The following is a 6,098-nucleotide window of genomic DNA, read 5'->3' as shown; positions in this document are numbered from 1 at the left end:
GTATGCTGGTCACACCGCCTACAGAGTCTATATTAAGTCAACTAAACAGATTCTAGAATCCTATGATGTTCGTTGGTTAGAAGAAAACGAGACTGATGCTCGTGTTGGTCCGGACTGGTTATTCGATTACAATGAACTCTTCAAACCTTTCAATGTGTTTCCGGTCATCAACACAGAAACTTTAGGTGGTGCTATAGTAGATACTGAGAAAGAAGACCCACATGCAGTTTCTCATATCTCTCTTCTTTTGGATGATGATGTCACAGAAACACTTGATGACAACCCACCCGCGTCCGTCAGTCAGCCGAAAGAAGTTACGGAAACTGTGTATTCTCCAAACTCTTCAGAAAATGCTTCAACAGTTGAGGGGGAGAGTCCTATTCATCAAATCTTCGGGAGCACCTTGTTTCCCGATGTCATTCCAAATGAATACGTTTCCAGCACCTCGTACTCACACAGTACAGCTTCTGGATGGAAGAATCCCCTCACTGAAGTTGATGAAAATTTCTCAAACTTATCTCCTACTGGAGATGTTCCCGAACAGCCGATTCCGACAAGAACTCAACGAAGTCATCCTATTGAGAATGTTATCGGCCCTCTTGAAACTGGCGTGTCCACCAGAAGTCAGACAGGACACATAAACAGTTGTTTGTTCTCTTGTTTCATTTCTCAGATTGAGCCGAAGTCGGTGGAAATGGTTATTCTAGAACCAAGTTGGGTGGATGCCATGCACGAAGAGTTGAATCAGTTCGATAAATTGAAAGTGTGGAGGTTCGTTGAACTGCCAGAGGGAAAGAAAGCACTAGATACGAGATGGGTTTTCCAAAACAAGCAAGATGACATGGGAGTTATTGTTAGAAACAAGGTACGGTTAGTTGTTCGTGGTTTTTGTTAGGTTGAAGGTTTAGACTACACCGAAGTATATGCTCTTGTAGCTAGACTTGAGGCTATTCGGATTTTTCTGGCTTATGCGTCTTTCATGGGTTTCACGGTATATCAGATGGATGTTAAGACCGTGTTTCTGTATGGCGAAGTTAAGGAAGAGATTTACGTGGATCAGCCACCGGGGTTTGTAGACTCTAAGAATCCTAATCATGTCTACAAATTGGATAAAGTATTGTACGGTCTTCATCAAGCTCATCGGGCGTGGTATGCTACGTTGACGGCACATCTTTTGGGTCATGGCTATACAAGGGGGACCATTGATCAAACTCTGTTCCTTAAAACCGTCTGGATAGATTTGATTCTGGTTCAGATTTATGTGGATGATATTATCTTCGGGTCTACCACTGCTGAGCTGTGTTCAGAATTTGAAGAGGTTATGAAGAAGAGACTTGAGATGAGCTCGTTGGGAGAGATGACAACATTTCTAGGATTGCAGGTTCGTCAGAGCTCGACGGGAATGTTGCTGCATCAAGGAAAGTACGTTGAAGATATGCTTGCAAAATTTGAATTTCAAGATTCCAAGAGTGCCGCCACTCCAATGGCAGAAAGGCCTCTTCTGTCGTCTGATCCTGAAGGGAGTCCCGTAGATCAAACGTACTATCGATCGATGATCGGTTCTCTGATGTATCTCACTGCCAGTCGTCCCGACATCACGTTTGCAGTCTGTCAATGTTCTCGTTTACAGGCTAATCCTAAACTCTCTCATTTAATTGCTGTTAAACGCATTTTTAGATATCTAAAGGGACAACCGAAGTTAGGTCTTTGGTATCCCAAAAACTCAGAATTTGATCTTTATGCTTTTGCTGATAGCAATTATGGCGGAGATGACATTGACAGGAAATCCACATTTGCCGGCTGCCAATTTTTAGGAGGTCGTCTCATTTCATGGCAGTGTAGGAAAACAACAAACGGTGTCTACTTCGACTGCCGAGGCGGAGTACGTTGCTGCGTCAGCTTGCTGTTCATAGGTTATTTGGATGCAACATCAATTGCTGGACTACGGGTTGGAATTTCTTGACACCCCTATATTTTGTGATAATGATGCTGCCATAACAATTGTTAAGAATCCGGTTCAACATTAAAAAACCAAGCACATTGATATTAAAATACATTTTATTCGTGATTTTTACGACCGAAAATTGATTCATCTTGAGCAAGTTCACACTGATAACAATGTGGCGGACTTATTTACAAAACCGGTTTGAACAACCAGATTTAATGTGCTTGTGATTTTTCTTAAAATGCTTCGTTTCGAGGATTGAGTCTTTTTGGGTTTAAATTTGTACATTATTTTCTAAATTTGTACATATTTAGGGAGAGAAAAATCAAAAAGTCAAAAATAGTGTGTGTGCGTTTTTATCATTTTATAAAAGTCAAAAAGTAAAAAAAAATGTGCGTTTATTTATATTCACTCTCGCTTAAAATTATGTCGACTGCTCAAGTTTGAAGGACATATACTTGTATATGTTTTGTCCGGTAATCTACTCGTAGATTCACAGGATAGCAATTTATCTAAAGACTGAAAGCATTCGGGGCGATTGTGATGTGTTTTATGTTTTGAATTCTTTCACATAAACTTATGTCGGTTATTCCAAGTTGGAGGGACACGTATTTTCATATGTGTTTGGTCCTGTTAACCACTTGTGGTCATACGGGATAGCCATTTACCTGAAAGCTAAAGAGTGACTGGGGTGACTGAGTTCTTAACATGTTTGTCTTCTGGGAAATGATATGATTATTCAGTTAATAGCTTGATGAAGCTTAAAATTATTTTCAAATGAAAATTGATCCAACCTTTGGAAAATGATAGATAAATTGTTCTTGTGTGTCAAGTGGGTGAAGTTATTAAGCTTAAAAGTCTCTAGAACAGTCACTGATTTGTATGGTAGCTTTCCATGATGCGTAAAAGTTGAAGTGATATAAACTAAAATTGCTAAACTTACTGTGGAGAGTCATTTTGAAGAAATGTGCATGCTTTCATATACATCTCTCCAAAGGATAGGTAGAAAAGCAATTACCCAATCATACACGAGCCCGTTAGTGTCTTGATCACCAAAATATTGTATTGCTTTGCTTATTATAAAAAAATATGTATATATAATTTTTTTAATGTGTTATTATCTGTATATATATTTCTTAAACAAATTAGTTTTTAAAAGGCTTAAAGGGTCATACTAGAACTACAAGGGTGGGGCACTCAAGTAAGTCCGATACACTCTGAATGAAAGGCCTGTAAGTCTGGACGGCTTGTAAGTCCAACGTTCGACATTAAAGCCTAAAATTTTTGTTATCCATAAACTTTTGATCAAGCACTACGGGGTTGGAGTCAAATTGGGGTAATTTGGGGAAAGCCAAATACGCTTTGAGAAGAGATGGGAGGCATCACAGGTCCATGAGTGATGTCCATCTAAGCTTTATGCCGAATTGAACCTAATCCATATCACTGATGCAATGAAAATCATGCTAAGTTCGGTATACCTGCTATCAGCCTGTCTCTTTGTGTCATATTAATGTTGAACATGAATCCTTGTGATAGCACCTTAAACAATATGATTCCATGTTCGGATCTTTTCTCAAAAAGTGGCGTTTTTGCAAAACTGAAATTTGATCCCAAATTAGATAAATATCCAGAAGACTTGTGTTTCGTGTTGTTGTTTTTTTTGAGTTTATTGTTTTTAAAATTTTTGTTTTCAGCTCGAAACTACTCTCCTCGAAACATGTACGTGTTCGAATTGGGCTTACTTTAATATTGGAAAACTACTTTGGGCCTTGGGATTGCATCTGATCATCTTATAATTGGTTTTGGGCCAAAGTTTGTAATCTGGGCTCGTCTGGTTGGGTTTCTCTTGGTCCTTAAAGGTTCTCGGCCCATGAAGTTTGGAATATAAATGGATTTTCTAACTCAATTATTATTATTACTTTCAAAGACTGTTTCTCTATGAAGAAAACCCATCTGGCCGAAAACCCTAATACTTTAGTATCCTAATCAAGACTGTTCGCACTTTAGTGTCTTTGTGTTCGAGTACAGGTATGAGATCTATCGAGGATGCAGCATGTTACAACTGTGTTAATCTTAGTAGGATTGTTTGAGATGAGATGTCAATTGTTTTAGATAATGAACTTGAATCAGTTTGGTCGTTAATTTTGATTGAGACCATTGTGGTGGTCTTAAGAGCTTATTGCAGGTTCCATGGTGGATTGGATACTTCGGTTATTTGGAAGGGATGACACGGAGTTCTAGACTGAATTCAAAAAGTTTCCTTTTTTGTCTCATTGGCGGTTTGACCGAAAACCCATGGTCAAACTAAGGGTTCTCGGTTGACTTTTGTTGACCGAGATCTCTTGTCCCTGATCGAGAACCCCTGTTCTCGGTGGAACTGGACAGAGATCATGCCTCCTTTGAACGAGAACTCCATACTTTGACCGAAATCTCTTTACATAGACAGAAAACAGCCACCTTGGACCGAAAACTATTAAAATACATTATTAAATCTCGTTTTGGTCCTTATAACTTGTTTTTTTTGTCACAATTAATCTCTAATGTTTGAGAAATTAAAATTGGTGTTCTTAAACTCATGATTGTCACTCAAGTTACGTACACATTTACTAACTTGACTCGTTTGTTGTAGTAATGGCTAATCAAGCTCCTCTAAAGTTTGTTGATACTCACAATATGGCTGGATATTTGTTTGATCCTCCTCCAGCACACAAGGAGTTCAAGTCCATGATCGTTGGCCTCAATACTTGCAGGATTTCTCACGCCTTATGAAAAAATCCTATCATTTGCAAGAAAATGATCACGGACTTCTGGAACAATGCTTCGATCAATCAGCGAGGACCAGGTGGAGTTGTGTGTATTGACTCCAAAGTGCAGAAGAAGTCGGTCGTCATCACAGAGGCCATTATACGTGAAGTGCTTTTATTTGGGGATCAACCTGATTACCCAACAGAGTACTCGACTGCTGCTGTTTCTGAGGTCCTTACAAGAATGGGCTACGAGGGATCCTACCCTTCTGCAATCAAGAAGTTATTCCACTCGTACTGGAGATTTCTGATACACACATTCTTTAAGTGTGTGTCGGGACGAAAGGGGGTTTCGATGAGATTAGCCACACGCAGATGTCGGCCATTGTTGCTCATGGATTGGAATTACAACTATTCCAAGTTCGTTTTTGATGAGATGTTGAGCAATCTGAATGGAAAGAAGAAAGAGATGTTTCTTATGTACCCTCAGTTTCTACAGATGATCTTTGATTCACATTACACTGATCTTGTTTGATCTGTTGAGACACTGGATATGAAGTCGATAGGACCCAATACCTTTGGGTTGATGAAGCAATCAAGAAAAGGGGCAAAGGTCGTCTATCAAGGCCTTCATGAGCTAGTTAAGTTCGGCCGCTTTTCTGAAACAGAGACTGTACCGGTGACAGCTCAGGTTGCTGAAGAGCATGTGGCGCCAGTTCAGAGGCGTACTGCTGCTTTTTAGATTATTTCTGATGATGAAGATGAGGAGACTCCCGTACAACAGTTGGAGTCCGAACACCGTGAAACGGAGACTGCTTCGTCTGCTGAACAATTACTAGATTTTGAGAAGTTTAAAGATTTACTTCAGTCAACTGCTTTGAAGCCTCCTCAAACAGTTGCTGAAAATCAAGATGAAGATGCTCCAGAAAAATCAGACGCTGATCTAGTTCCACGAAAAAGAAGAAAGAAAGATCCAAGATCAGGCGTCCTGATTAATGAACCTGCAACACCAACAACAAGCCAACAACAACAACAAGAGTCAGCAGTTCCTGAGATTCATGTTGATTCAAGTCCATCAATTGCTGAGTCTCAAACCCAGGAACAAATATTTGATGATATAGCTCAAGAGTTTGACTTTGAGGCCGATATTCCACATACTGATATTCCATCTAGATCATCCGACCCCACCAATCAGGGTCAGTCAAGCTCTAGTGCCTCCGAGAAGATTGACAATATTCTTGTTATGTAGGAACAATTTTTTTCCAGAATAAGGGAAAGGGGGTCGTACTGGAAGCTGAACCAGTGGACGTCCAAGCTTTGCAACGTCAAGTCTTTGAGCTCGAACAAGACTAAGTTGTCAAAGACGTACGTATTCAAGAACTTGAACCTAGTACACTGATAAAGATTCC

The sequence above is a fragment of the Bidens hawaiensis genome, unplaced genomic scaffold (genome assembly GCF_021521415.1).
Source record: "Bidens hawaiensis isolate Kalapana, Puna unplaced genomic scaffold, B.hawaiensis_p1.1 tig00000935_1, whole genome shotgun sequence".
NCBI lineage: Eukaryota > Viridiplantae > Streptophyta > Magnoliopsida > Asterales > Asteraceae > Bidens > Bidens hawaiensis.
Note: the sequence above shows the minus strand (reverse complement) of the source record.